This window comes from Syngnathus scovelli, chromosome 8, assembly GCF_024217435.2.
Source record: "Syngnathus scovelli strain Florida chromosome 8, RoL_Ssco_1.2, whole genome shotgun sequence".
Taxonomy (NCBI): Eukaryota; Metazoa; Chordata; class Actinopteri; order Syngnathiformes; family Syngnathidae; genus Syngnathus; species Syngnathus scovelli.
In genome coordinates this window covers 15,431,777-15,447,132 of record NC_090854.1, presented here as the reverse complement: position 1 = coordinate 15,447,132, position 15,356 = coordinate 15,431,777, and the positions used below count along the sequence as shown (strand labels likewise).

At 40.6% G+C, this 15,356-nt stretch overlaps 1 protein-coding gene across 2 annotated transcripts in view; it reads left to right on the top strand.

Moving 5' to 3' along the window:
- klf12b (Kruppel like factor 12b) overlaps window positions 1-15,356 on the top strand; it is a 65,381-nt gene that overhangs the window by 17,155 nt on the left and 32,870 nt on the right. The window contains exon 1 of one of the 2 annotated variants that reach the window (XM_049728392.2): window positions 12,434-12,671. The exons of the other annotated variant lie outside the window; for it this stretch is intronic. The gene's annotated coding sequence lies outside the window, so the exon portion shown is untranslated. Of the gene's footprint in view, window positions 1-12,433; window positions 12,672-15,356 lie in introns of those variants that run through there. 2 annotated transcript variants of the gene reach the window in all.

The window sequence follows — 15,356 nt, the reverse complement described above, 5'->3', positions numbered from 1 at the left end:
AATCTTCAAATAATTAATTAGGGCCACCTAAAAAACATAGACTGTGTTCTAATGTTAAATGCAAAAAAAAAAAACTGCTTTACTTGGAAAAAATGGTAAAATTATTAAATATAGTTTAATAATCCCCCCCCACACACAAAAAAAAATGAAGAAATACTTTTGGGAGAAAAAGATTTGAGTGGAAAAACGTTTTTGAACATTAAAAAGAAAATTAAATAAAATAATTTAAAAAAAAAGTGATAATACAACTTTTAGGAAAAAGTGGCAAGGAAATATTTTTTTTTAGGGGAGGGCGGTATGGTTTAACCTGATTGAACATAACACATCTCACAAGGATTCAAAAAACCTTACCTAATCCAAACAGCTAAACAACTAAAAGCAATAAATAGATGTCCTTGACATAGATGTCCTGGCTAGTCCATTAGTAGGACAGAATAACATAGTGTGATCAGCGGTTGCTGCGAATATGATATTAGCCATCGTTCCATTATGAATGCTCTAACTTGAAATTAACCGTATTGTTTAATGTATCTTTATATGAGTGCTCAAGAAATTGCTTTAGTGTAAAATAAATAAATCAAATCAACATATAACAACATATACAAATAAAATGTATAAAACTAATATTATAAAACACAAAACATATTACACAAAAATACAGCAATTACTGTAGAACTTGTGTGTTTTCTCCCACGGTGGTATACTCCATGGTGAGAGTAAAAGGAAACAAAAGTGCATTGCAACCCCCTGCAGAGAGCCCAAGGGCGGGCTGAAGAAGACAGCCAGAATTTGGGAGGTCTGAGGTGGGATTTATCCACACCCTCAGGCTTGGGGATATAGAAGGCCTTCGCAGACTTACATAAGAAATAAAACACAAACGCATGCACACACTCACTAAAAAATTCAATGACTTCAAGCGACAAAACTGCAGCGCATAAACCATCAAATGATGCAACCAAACGTAACGTCCATGAGTACATATTTTGTGCATGTGTGTTGACATGTTTTATCCCGCCTCTCATTGTTCTCAGAGGCCCTGATCAGTACCGTTTAGCCCCTCAACCAACTCCTCATATTCCCTTGGCGACGGTTGCTCGCAGTTCGGCCTCCTGGGAAATAGCTGCGGATAAGTTATTCAATTACAGCCCCATTATTGGCCCGCATGCTCTCTGAGGACAGTGCTGATGATGATGTTGTGATTACACCGCTGCTGCTCCTTTATGCCTCTCAAACCCCGCAGCCCTGTAGAGGTGCATTCTTAAACATGCTCACTTTGTGGTGCTTTTGTGTTTTAATGCAAATATGTGAAGTCAAGTGTCAGTCAATGATGTAAGGTAATAGGAGCATACCATTTGTAATTCTGGCACGGGGGGAGTTCCATTATTGGGAGGATGAGAAAATTGATTCCTCCAACAAAAAGATATGAAGTGGTGTCTGACTTTCATTAGCTAGCAGACTTCTTGCTGGTTTATGGAGACTTCAGACAATGGGACGTTTCAACATTGTGACCCCAAAAAAAATTGTCAAATGTAAGTGACTAATCAGAAGCAGCAATAACTTTTGTTCTATTGTTTACTGCATACAATATCAAAATTGATACAATTGTATCTAATCAATTGTCACAATACATTCTCATTATTGTCACAATCAACCCTTTGCTTTGGTAACACTATTATTGCTAGGAAAGAATAAAAAGAAACATCACTTGAGACAGACGCAGGGAAGTGGGGATGCCTCAGCCCGCCAACACACAACGCAGCCCCCCCACCCAAAAACTCATCCCCTTCTCACGGGGCAAGTGAGGTACTCTTTAAAGTGCTGCCATGATGGGGCTGCCCTATCTAACCAGTGCAGACCCACAGATGCCCTCCCCTGGGGGACAGGCTGGAGGGGAGCAGGGCAGCGGGCCTGGAGCCTCATCTGCTCTGCCCAGAATACAAATAGGTCACACACACGCACAAACACACACACGCGCGTGCACACGTACACACTGCCCATGAACAAGAAGGGGTTCTGCCAGCTGAATTCCTCCATTAGCCATGATGGGAAGGGCCATCTGGTGTCAGTGTGCTGAAGCAAGTTTGTGAGTACGCACACATTAAAGCAACACACACGTACACACACACGCACGCTGCAGACTGTATTTTGTCTTATCCCAAAGAGACCCGGGCCAGTATAAGGGAATATTTATTAGGGCCACACTGAGAGGGAAAATATAATTGTACTATTATTGTATTTTAGTTCATTGAGAACACATTTGTGACTTAAAGTTTTCTAGAACAAGTGCCAGATATAGGAGGGGAGAAAAATTGTGCGGGAGAACAAATATTTAAATTCTTAAGAAAAAAATGTGGGTATTTGATAGAATAAAAAAACTTATTGTAAAGAGGAGGGTAAATGTATTGATTGTGTGAAAGTAGTTGTCTTCTCAAAAAATCACAACATTTTCAGTCATCTTAAGGAATTTTTTTTGCCACAATAACACACGCATTGCAACATCTCACAAAAGCAGCACATCGCAATTATTTTGTTACGCTCCCCTTGAAAGAAGAAAACATTTCGCATCCCCCAACTCTCCGACAAAGAGTCTCATTTGTCTAAAAATTGTCATCAGCATTGTACCCTTACTAAAAATAAAGAAAAAAGTAAAATAATTTTTGAAAAGAAAAGAATAACTTTACTATCAATGACATTTTTTCTAGTATGTAAAAGACTAGACATGCGTCATTTTGTCTGACATTCAAACAAAGAGAGCATCACTGCCATCTACTGTAGTGTATGTGCAATTATATTTTGTTCTAGTACGGAAAACAAGCATGTTCCCCGGGGTCACGCAGTTCAAGCCAATGCAAAGGAGCATTCATGAGCTTTTATGAACAAGAAAAGCCCTTCCTGACAAGGAATGTGCACTCTCAGCACCCAAAGTTTACAGTCCAAACATCACAGACATCGTTTCCTACTGTATTGCAGCACCGCGTGCCCCCCTTGAGACGTTCACCCTGTTTTGGAAATTCCTGGAAGAAAGAAAAACTTCAGTCAAGTTAAAAATAGACATTGCTTAGCCGTGATGTCATTCCGTAAATCTGAGTTTCCTTTTCGTCTGCGCAGCTTCCACATAGTGGATAGAGGAAAAAGCTTATCATTTGTTTTGGCTTATTACCAATGACCCTGGTTTGATAAAGAATCAAGTTGAAACGAAACATAGGTTTAACTGAATTTATACTTTGTGTGCAAAACATGCACAGAAAGATAGTGGAGGAAAAAAATATTTTTCAGCCGATAAAAAGGAAATAGTAAAGAAATGTTTAAAAAGTCATTGGAGGAAAATAATCGGTTGAAGGAAAAGGCACAAATGTATGACGAAAAAGTTACTGATGGTCAGAAAAACACTCGTATTCACACCCATGTTCAGTATACATATTTTTGGAAGATGGAAAGGGGTCAGAGTTGAGTAAAAATGATGTATTTATTACTAAACCGTCATCCCATTTTGAAATTCTTTATTCATATTTGAAATAATTAAGTTTGAAGTGCTCGCTGAAATTGAAAGCCTCCGCTTGAAGGTTCTTCATGTTGTAGACATGCATGGAAACTTATGTGCTGTCCAAGGCCTCCTCCACCTTCACAAACTGGTGTCTGGATAAGTGCTCTGCCTCGTTTGTGTGTTACATACAAGGGAACGGACGTGCAGGGATGGAATCTTCCAATAAATCTCATAAAGCGAGAGTTGGGAACAAGGAACTGATGTGACGAGCAGACGTTTGTCTCGTCTCTTCTGAAGTGCACTTGCGCCCGGAGAGATAAGTCCTGCACCCGGGCCCGGAAATATTGCAGGCATCCTCGTCTCCACCCACCACAGTCTTACGCCTATCCTCAAGTGGGGGAGGGGGGGGGGGGTATCATTTGTTGCACTGCAATCTGTGTCGTTTTGATTAACACCCCCATTCACCTCTCTTTCTTCCTCCTCTTCCTCCTCCCCCTCTACGCACACATGATGATTTAAAGGGATGCCAGAAAAACACTGTGACAAGTCTAATTTGGGCCGCTAGGGAGAAAGGGAGAGAGTGAGAGCGAGAGGGGGCCTAGTCGATTCTCCACAGTTGGGGCGAGAGAGAAGCTGTTGCCATGGCGACTCGCCGGCAGCTCGCGTCCTCATGTTTGGAGAGCACTGGCTGTACCCAAAACGCGGGGAGAGGAGGAGGGAGAGAGGTGAGGCGGTAGGTGGTGGTGGGGGGGAGGGGGTCGCAAGGTCTCGCAACAAAAGAGCAACCGAGAGGTGAGGTGGCTTGCACAACTGTTGATGACAGGCTTGACAGCTGGGGGGTTGGGGGGCGTGGTCAAGCTTACGGCACTGCCATTGGATTCATGTGTCAAGTGCAATGTCATGTCCCTGTACTACTTTTAATCTAGTAGCCATACTTTATGCAAAAAAGAAAAAAGTAAGCTTTTGCCTCAAGTCACTTTTAAAAAACAACAATTAATCTTTTTCTGAAAAAAAAAAAAAGTTTAGTATGCAGATTTCTTATGAGAAAAGTTTTATGATAATAGTGAATGTTTGATAAAGAATGCTCATCACACTCTTTCATACTTTTTTTTTAGCAAACCTGTCACAATTTCTTAAGTTTAAAATTTTGAGGAAAGAGTTTTTATATCAACACACGATTCTTATTTTCTTCCCACCCTTAATCTCTCTTGTTAGATTTAATTACAACTGTTTATTAATTTACTTAATTAATTATTTAACTTTTTAATTTATTAATTTAATTAATTAATTAAAACTACTTTTTTTTGCTAATTCCGAATTCTTGTAGCATTTAACGTTACTTGACTCGACGGTGAGCACAAATCTCCTGAGCTACGCCAATATCTGACTTAATGTTATCTGAGTTTTAAAGTTTTTTACAAAATACTTCTGCTCACATTCCTATCTTCAGGACATTTCTTTTATTAGATTTTAGTGGCAGACCTTGGCCAATTTTCTCAATTGTGTTAACCCAGGTTACAAGTTTAAGACATAATTAACCAATCAGTGATTCAATTAGCAGTTGCTTCCTGTTTTGGAACGGAACATTGATTGTCAGTTAGTCTTGCGGGTAAAAAAAACAATTCACAACAAACTTGGAGGCGTTTCCAATTCCATACACGTGTCAGTGCACGTTTCAGCAGGTCCGAGAGTAGAACTCGGCGTTCCACACTTGGTGCTGAGATCGCTGTTGTCCTGCTGGTGACTCCAAGCCCCCCATTCCCCCCTCCCCCCAACGGGAGGCTGACCTTGGCAGGGACTAACAGAGAGACGGCCCGCGGGGGGAACCGTCGTGCTCCGCGCCAGCCCACTCAGTCTGTGCAGGTGTACGGACGCCTGGACAAACACAAATGCACAGCGCCCACCCACCCACACATGCACACACATACACGCATAGTCGCACACACATATACACACATGCAAATCCACTGGACCGAGGGAGACACCCTTGGCTAGCAGATGTGCTAATGCTCTATTTCTCTGCGTTCTTCTTGTACTGTCGTCCTCTCTCTATTTCACAGTTATGTGACTATTTATTTTTCCATTTGCAATTTTTTTGTATTGCACACACACATGCGCACACACACACACTCACGGGAGCTGGGCTAGAGGAATCCCATCTGCTGCTTATACAGCACAGCATTGATAAATTCAGATGCACATAAAAATGTCAAATGACATTTTACCTCATAGATTTGATGTCTTGCAAAAGAGAGTACACAGTTTTATTTTTGTTGGTTTTATTAGATGGTACACATATACATGTGTGCTATCACAAAGAATTAGAAGATACCCAGCGAGATATACATGGTAGCCTCAATCACAGCTGTGAGTGACCCTGAATTGTTATTTTATGCATGTTGATGACATTCTAGGTCACATTACTAGTAAGCACGTGTTTACCTTAGCAGCACTTTGCTACTATTGAGAGCTAAGGCATTTTAGTTTTGGCACACATTATGTCTTCTTATGCATAAGAATATGAGGAAGAACCTTTTCAGTTTTGGTGAGGTCAAGATCTAGATCACAGGTGTCCAACTCAAGGCCCGGGGGCCAGATACAGCCCGCCACATCATTTTACGTGGCCCGCGAAGATATTTGACCATTTTTTACTAGTTTGATTTGAAAATTTGTTATTTGTCAGTTTGTTTTGTAGCTTATACTGTATATAATATGAGGCGATCATACATTTATTTGGGTTGACAGTCATAATGGCCCTCCGAAAGAAACATTGACTACAATGCGGCCTGCGAAAAAAATTATTTTGACACACCTGATCTAGAAGAATGCCAACATTTATTCATTTGAGGAAAGATGGCTTGAAATGACCAAAAATTTGCTCACATGCTAATGATATGTTTTGCAGTGCTTTAATACATTTTCCATTGTGCTGCTGTAGTGCTCTGTTTTTGTGCTGTCCTCAAAATTCATCCTACAATCTTCTCAATTTTAGCATCACGTTGTCCACCATTTTATGGCGTAACTAACAAGGAGCTTGTCATATTTTGAGTGTGTACTTTTAAAAAAAAGTTATGTTTCTATACAAACACTGCCCCCACAAGAATTTAGTTAAAAAAGTGTGAAAAATACTAAGACACTGAAATAGAAGTAGAAATATTTGATGTCTCAAATCATGTTTCAGATTTGCCATGTTTGTAGCAGCAGGATTTGGCTTATTTTGGAATGTCACGATACTTGAAAATCGGCCACTACAGCTGCAAAAACAGATGTCTTTTTTTTCCACAAAATTAGTGGCATATCACGCTTAAACTAATTGGACCATTTGAGGAAGTAGAAATGACCAAAGTAAACACGTTAACCTTGGTTTACCCTGTTTGCAATCCTGTCTTGTGCTCCACAGTCTCCACTCTTTAAATTTTCCTCCAGAGTCAAACGGGAAGCTCCTTTATCGAGCGACAATGTTCGCCCCCTCACATTTTGTTGCGCATGACTAATTGACGAATGGCTTTACAATAATTTGATGAGATTGGGTCGGATGATGCAAGGGAGAAGTGTCTAACGCTAATACCGTCTTGATGTCTTCTGAAGCCCTCGTGATGATGCCCCGCAAATGAACCCCCAGACGCCCATATTATCTCGGAGCTGCTGCTACCGAGTGACACATTAGCAGCCTGTCTACAGTTGCTTGGTGCGTCTCAGGTGTTTAATAAGCCCTACTGGGGACAGAATATATCCAGCCGGCCCTTTTTACCCCGTGCAACTCCCCCACAAGACCCTCAAACTATCTGCTGTCATCTTACCGTATCCACTTTCAACCTTCCCAACCATTATTTCCCTCACAAAGTTTTTCTCATTACAATTTATATTAAATTGTGTCCTCAATTAGTGGCTTTCATACATTTCTGCTACTTTAGAATTATGTCATGTCTTGAAAATTGTATGTTTCAGAGGCAAAATGGTCCATGCGTCAATTTTGCACACAAATTATCAATGCGTCAAATTCTGTGGCACCATGGAATTAGTATATTTTATATTTAAACTAGTAAAATAGACTATGGGCCCCAAATTTCCCCCAAAATTAAATTTTTAAGTTCTATGACCACCGTCAGGGGTGGAAGTCAAACATTTATTGAAATATTGGAATAAGTATAACCTCTTTAGTTTTATTCTATATTTTGTGTGCGTGTCAAATGATTGGAAATAATATAACTAATTTCCAAGAATTTGATAAAGGTTTGACTCCCCACCCCTTTACTTTACTTACTTTAAATCCACATGGCCCAAAGACTAATACAGTGTAATCAAAAACCTTTCACATTTGGGGGGGCTCAACATTTGAATTATTGACTCATGTTTTAAATACAGCATGTTTTGTGTAAAAAATATATTTAGTGCAGCACATTTTTGGAGATCTGTGCCAAGTTGCTTACAAATACATAGTTGAATTTAGATGCAAAACTGTTTTTAGTGCAATTTCTTACAAACGTTTCGCAAGACAATCACCTTGTTTTAGCACCTTTATCTTAAATTGAGGTTCTAAGACTGACAGGAAGGCCAATTTGTCACAAATCCCCCAAACAACAACTGGATGTCAGGTATGACGGACTGTGACTATCTTCTAAAGCATAGCTTCAATTTCTTCAGGTTCTACAGGCTGTGATTTTCCCACACAGCAAGCAACATGTCACATCATTCGTGTGTGCATGTGTGTGTGTTTATATGTGTATCGTTAAAAAAAAAAAAAAAAAATCCATTGGTGTTGCATCTGGATCATTGTAACAAGCAGTTCCACCTCCATCTCGCTGCTGCGGGCACTGAGCTATCCGAGCAATTCCCTCTTGCTCCGAGTGGTGTTTGTAGTATTTTAGGTGGGTGTGCTGTCGAGCACTGCTGTAGGTGTCATGGAGAAAAAAAAGCAGACAAAAAGCTTTTTTTTTTTTTTTGCACGAATTGTGTAACAACCCTCCCGCAACCCTTTCAGTATACAAACATGTAAAAAGCATTGGGAAATCGTAAAAAAGGAGAAAATACAATAATGATGGATATGCTTTTAAGCTTCTTTGTACTTTTGAAAAATCCATTAAAAAAAGCAGATGAATGGTTTTGCATTCTGCAATTATATCATTTTAATACATGGCTGGTGAAGATTGCCCTCTGAGTGTCACCATGAAATGTGTACACCATAGCTAATATAGATACTACGTTAACCACATTATTTAATAACTGGTTTTGCTTCTTTTAAATTTGTGACCAAATATATTGACTCGTTCATATCGTCACGGTGGAATTTTTTGAAACACTGTGCTAAGAAGACAACAGACATATTTTTACAGTGTATGCTTTTAACCACCGTTTTATAAATCAACGCAGTATTTTCTTGACTATACTCCATTTTCTGATGCAACTTCCCAAGATTTTTTTTTTAGAAAAATCCAGTTGCGATTAGTAGAAAATTGACATTGTTGGTCATAAATAGCTAATTCTGAGCAAAAGATGTATTTTTGGATATATTCAGTCCCTGGAACGTATATAAACATATTTCACAATGTTTTTTTGTTTGTTCAGGGTCAGCGGGGCTTTCAGGGGAAGCTGCTTCCCTTGTGGTCCCTAAGCAAACGCCACTGCTATGAAGTGATATTCAGAGCCACTAATGTCTTTATTTTAGTCAGTTTCTACTTCCTGTGTTTGTTTCATTCCTGTTGGCTTGAGTCGCCTCTGTTAATTTGCCAACTTTGTGCAAACAAATGATTTTTGACATGGCTCTTCTGCAACTATTCTGGTTTGACGTCCATTTTATTGCGCTTTTTCACCAAGCGGACCACCGAATGACTTTTCCTTTAGCTTCTCACGTTAGCTTCCAATTGGCCAGCTTCCACATGCTTTGACACCTGTGCTCCATGTCAGCCACCTCTCCATCTATCCAGCCTCCATCTTCTGATTACACCCCAACACAATTGCCCATGCACCCCTTTATTGAGCCCACCCAAGCCCATTTATCATGTCTTTCTTCCCCTCCGCCCAGCCATTCTACCCTGACAGGAAAACGCAAGGTTCTCACTATCTGAACTGAAACAGGAGGAATATTAAATGCTTAGCCCTCATTGTACCACGGCAAGCATCTCTATCATCCCCTGGCGTACCCAATAACAATGCTTCACTACTTCCATACACACTGTGTGTACATGCAGATGAGTCTTGACGCCTTTACCTTAATGAATGCTCCCAAGGGGAGGAGCCACTGCGAGATGGGAAAAGCCCGCGAGGGAAACTGAGATGCATGCACGGGGATCAGGCACTCGCTGAAATGCAGTGTAATAAAAGCAGTCATTAGGCGGAATTGTTCCAGTGTATTATCCAAGGCTGGTAACACGCAAACACACCATGGAATATGATTTATATTCATGTATTTTATATTAGCTTTTTTCCCATTCATAGATTAGAACTAATTTCCATCCATAAAAATCTTTATCACTTAATGATTAGAAAAAAACATACCGTTGACAAAATAATAAAATGGAAATTAATTTAAAAAATGAATGCATTTATGTAAAAGACCTTACTACACTTTTAGACACGATGATAATAATAATAATAATAATTTAGCAAATCTTTTTAAAGTCAATTTTTCCCTCCACATACTCATTGGCGGATGTCATTATGATTGCATTGACATGATTTGGATAACAATATGGAAAATTGCTGCATGTTTTTTTTTAAACTTAAATGCACAAAAAGAAACACAAATATTTTCCCAGTATAATCACTAGGATTAGTTAAATTATACAAAAACATGATTGAGTTTAACTATATATAAAATGTGGTAAAATAAAAATAGGTAAATACATGAATCAATCCCATCACAATAAATTGATTGCAGGAAAAAATAATAATACAAACAGAGAAAGAATATGTATCCAATAATTCTCTACATGATCCATGCTAGTTATACTTACATCCATCTTTAGAGACGCAGAAAAAAGGTTAATAAAATATTTGACTTATCATGTTAAACAGCCTTCTAAAGTCACCAGATACATAAATCAACAAAACGACACAATACCAACAGGCACTGACAGCTTCGTGAAGAAATGATTTAGCACAGTTACCACGACAGTCGTTTATCTCCTCTAGGTGTACTAAATTGTCTCATTTGTGGATATGATTTATAGTCGAAAATGGATCCAAGCAAGGTGCTATTTATATCATTAAATAACTATTGCTTTATGTATTTACATATTCTATATTGGGGATTTTGAAAACAATTTTTAGGCTAATGAACATAATGTAAAGAATTAAATTTCCCATAATGCTGCGGTGAGACCGAAGGCAAGTTGAGCATCTCTGGTGTTGCAATTCCATATAAAGTCAATGTAGCTTGCACCGACAGTCAGGAATGTAAGACGGACAGTGTGGAAGAATCATTTGACATGCCGCGACCATGGACAAGCATCCATAAATTTGCTTGTTCATTCATTTTGCTTGGGTTTGAAAATGTGAACTGAAGTGCCATATGTGGTGAGAGTATTGACTTGTTTACTGCTGCTGAACCGTCAACCAAGATAACATTCAGAAGCCAAAGTACCACAACCACCAGCCACCAGGCTGACTTGTGATGTTCAAATTAGTGTTTTTCTGTTCAGGGTGAAGGAGAAATCTTTCCTCTTCTTTGCAGTAGTAGTTCGAGTAGTTCCTCTTCAAACAAACGTACACAAGACAGTGAGGGCGAGGCAATATTGCGTGTTTGGTCTGCACCCAGCATGTGTGGTGTATGAAGTGAGGCCGTGGAGTATTGGGTTAGGGTTAGGGTACTTACTACTTTCCTAAAATGCAGCACAGCACCTCAGAGAAGATGCATTTTGGGGGGTTGTAGACATGACATGATAGAGAATAAGTAGAAATGGGATAAGATGTCATTAAGTAACTAGCAATTGGAACAAGGCTTCTTATGTTGCATTCGAGGAGAGTGGGACATCGGACTTTTACCACTTCCTACTAGAAAAATAGCACTAGAATTGAACTGTGAGGTCAAGGAAACAAAGGATTCACAAACTGACTACAATGTGACGTCACTCGACAATGGCGACCGCATGGAGACAGAATCTGTGAATGGCAAAATATAATTCCCAAGATTATAACCAAATATTGACCTTCATTCATTTATTATTATATTAATTTAGTTATTCAAAATAACTTCAAATAACACATGATTTATTCTGACGGTGCACCTGCATTAGGTTTGGTAAAATGAATGAAATACTTTGAAGACATGATACTTCTTTATTTATTTATATAAATAAATAAATGAAATTATGAAGAAGGTTTTTTGAGGGTCAAAATGTGTTGTGATAAACGAGAACAACGAACAAGCTATTGGAATCGACCATCGTTGTTTTTTACATTCGCCTCCAACGCTTTGAGGTCAGAACTAGGAACATTCGAATGAATTAAATCTGATTTCCCATCTTCCTCGAAAACAGCATAAATATTGGGATACTCATGCCAGGTGTCTCTGCATGCCCTAATTTTAGCCACACCCAAAAATCTGGGCAACTGAATAGATATAGTTATCCTGTTAAAATCTATCTCAGTAATTCAGTACTAAATTCTTCTTTGTCTTTCAGTACTTATCTTCAAACATATTTAACGCATTTCAAAACAAAATGACTTTGCAGGTTCTTTAAAATAATTTTTTTTTGAAACGCCCAATGATGCCCTGCCTGACGCCGTTGGCTCTCTGCGGGAAGGAGGGCGGCCAACCGGAGTTGGATTCGTCAGACCCCCTCGATTCTTCGTCGGGGGGCCCCCTGTGTAATTCGACGCATGCTGTTGAAGCTTAGACTATATTGTCTACACTGTGTGTGTATATGTGTGTGCGCTTCTAAAGCCTCCACCCACTGGTCCAGCCTACATTTGAGCGGATCATGTGATGCGGGGTTAAGTCATTTGCAAGTACAACACAACTCTGTGCAGCGCTCCCCATTCATTTCCTGAGAGCTGCCTGCCTGTGCGCAGCAGCTGAGGCAGAAGGGGAGGGAGCTGCGCGTACACACACGCACACACACACACACACACATGCACACACACTCTCACACACGTCCATACTCACGATAGCAGAGGAGACGAGGAGAGGGAGAGGAGACCGTGGAAAGGAAAACAGTCTCCACGGCTCTGAAGCTTCTGACACAAGGTCTGTGTGCACTTTACCATTTTACCTCCTTCCTCTTTGAGCTGCCGTTGTTGTGATTGTTGTTGTGCGCTTCATTTGTCTTATGCGTGTGCATGGCTTCAGCTGTCATTGCCCAAGGAGAGATGACAGCTCACCTTATGTGTCACCGCGACACCGCATGTTTCGAATGTGAAGTTTAAATTCAGCCTTTTTGCCAGGTGACTTTTAAAGCTGCGCCAAACTTGCGTTGAAGCACAGTGGAAAAGTTTGCCCCCTTCTCAGAAAGAGTTCTGTGCCCAGTGTGTGTGTGTGTGAGCTTGTGTGTGTGTGAGCTTGTGTGTGTGCTTGCGTGTGTGCTTGTGTGTTGTTTGCCTACCCGAGCCTGCTGTGTGGCAGCTTAGAGACGGCGACTGTTAGCAACGGGTTAAACATTAGGGCGGCTCGGGTAGCGGGAGGAAGGACACGCGGGGTGGGGGGTAAGGGAGGGGGAGTGTTGCAGGGCTGGGTGTCTTGGATGTCATCGGCAGTGTAGGGTAATAGTCATTGGTATTGATGGGGAGCTGTCAGGGTGGCCAGTAGAGGGAGAGGACAAGAGAGGGGGACACCATCATTGGGCCAAAGGGGCGGGGTGGGGGGTGTAGCCCTTGGCTGTTATTTTCAATTACAGTGGGGGGTGGGGCGGGGGGGGGATGAAGGTGGTCAGATCTGACAGCAAAGGCATTTGTAAACGTAGTGAGGGCAGGCAGGAGGGAGTGAGGGGGGAGGCGATGGGCGGGCGAAAGGTGGGAGGGTGGCCTCTGCTCTGGGGTTTGATGTGGAAACTGAGCACTGACCTCTGTGACTTTATCCCGACGTTTGCAGAGAGAGGCCCTGGCCGTGACTGTGTGACAGCTGCCTGTGTGTGTGCGCGCGTGTGTGTGTGCGGATGAGACCCCCTGCAGTTCACTTGATGTTCAACGAATTAGATTATTAGTGTCCAATTGAACTCTTACTTCAATACATTTTCATATTAAGGGCGACGGGATCAGCTCTTGGAGGTCTGTTAGGGTCGCTCACAGGCCATAACATTTGGCACACCTGCACAACAGAGAACGAAAAAAAAGTATGTCGTAACAAATATTGTAAGGCTCCATCATAACAGGAGGAACGTGCGGGGACATTGCTGACCAGATTTTTTTTTTTTTTTTAAATCACCAGAGGTGTAGTAGTTCCGTTCCTGTGGTAGTGACACAATTCAAATGTCTACAGTACGTAAGTCAGAACATACTTTTACCGATGATCGTGCTGTTTTTAGTCATAATAACAATAAATATTTGTAGGAGTTTTCGACCAGAAAAAAAACAGTAGCCTATGGCGATAGCTGACCGTGTCTTCTTAATTAAGACATGTACTTAAAACGCTGCACAGACTAATAAACCCTTTTGGATCCCGAAAACCTTGTAAATCTGTATCGGACTAAACCAAAGACCTTGAGCAAGATCAAAGGCGAGATGTTGTCTGTAGCTTGTACTATGCGCGAAGACTGAACCCCAAGGCTGAAAGCAGTTCTCCGTTAAACAGTTTTGTTCCTCATCCCAAAGTTGGTGTTGACATCATCTAATCATCTGATTGCATGATCAGGCGTTGCAAGGTTCTGATGAGGCAAATACGGATAAATGATGGAAGCTGTTACGGCTCTGATATGAGAGGTTTTTTTGAGATCCTTGTGTGAACCTTTATTTTGTAACAATTTTTTCTATATGAAATAAAAGTTTTAGGGAAAATGCTGTCAACCTTCATTATCTCTCCAGGTAATGTTCAAAAGTACAATTTTATCATTCTTAACTGTTCATAACTGCAAAAATAAGACTTAACACAATGTGCTTTGGCGCACTTTATTTTTTTTGAGCATTTCAAGTTTAACTTCATAAAAAGAACAAAAAAATTTCCCTTATCTTCGATAACAAGATGTATGGCGATGCTGGTGTCTGCTCTCTTTCCATATTTGCTAACAGCCCTTTGGAATTGTTTTTGAAATATGCTCAAGATTGTACAACATGCTGATGATAGTAGTTAACGTCTGATGAGTTGTGCGACCAAATTCTGATCAAATTCTGATCTGTAGTCTGCAGTAGTGTAGAACAAACAGCTGTCTTTAATATTTTGGTTATCTTAGCCTACTATTAGTTGCACTGCAGTTTGACACCAAGTAGCGATTTGTTTAGCGGCGATTCGATGTGCTCTCGTCAGCTGAGCCACGACACACGTGCTATTTCCTCTCTATGTGAGCCTTAAGATTCTCAGAAAAGCAGCGAGGGTGACCCACAAAGGTGCAAAGGTGAAGGTGACTTTAAGAATAAAGTCATTGTGCATTCACTGACTAAATACTTTGAAGTGTTTTTGGATGGCAATGAAGAAAGGTGACACCATCATAGTCTAGTTTAGTCCAAAAATTTCTGGTATGTTGTAGTGGTTGCTGCTGACTGTACTGCTTCACATAGTAAACCTTGTGACAGTTCCAGTTGTAATCCCCCCCACCCGCCGACTGCCTCTACGGTCACTCCAATTGTGGCTCACCCCTTATACCGTACACAGGCTTACGATTGCGATCAGCTCAGGTGGCGGTTCAGATGGTGGTGGGGGACTCAATTAAAAAGGCAATCACCAATAGATAGACTCTATCTGTCCATCAACACTCATCTGCCCGGGACATTTAATCAGCCACCG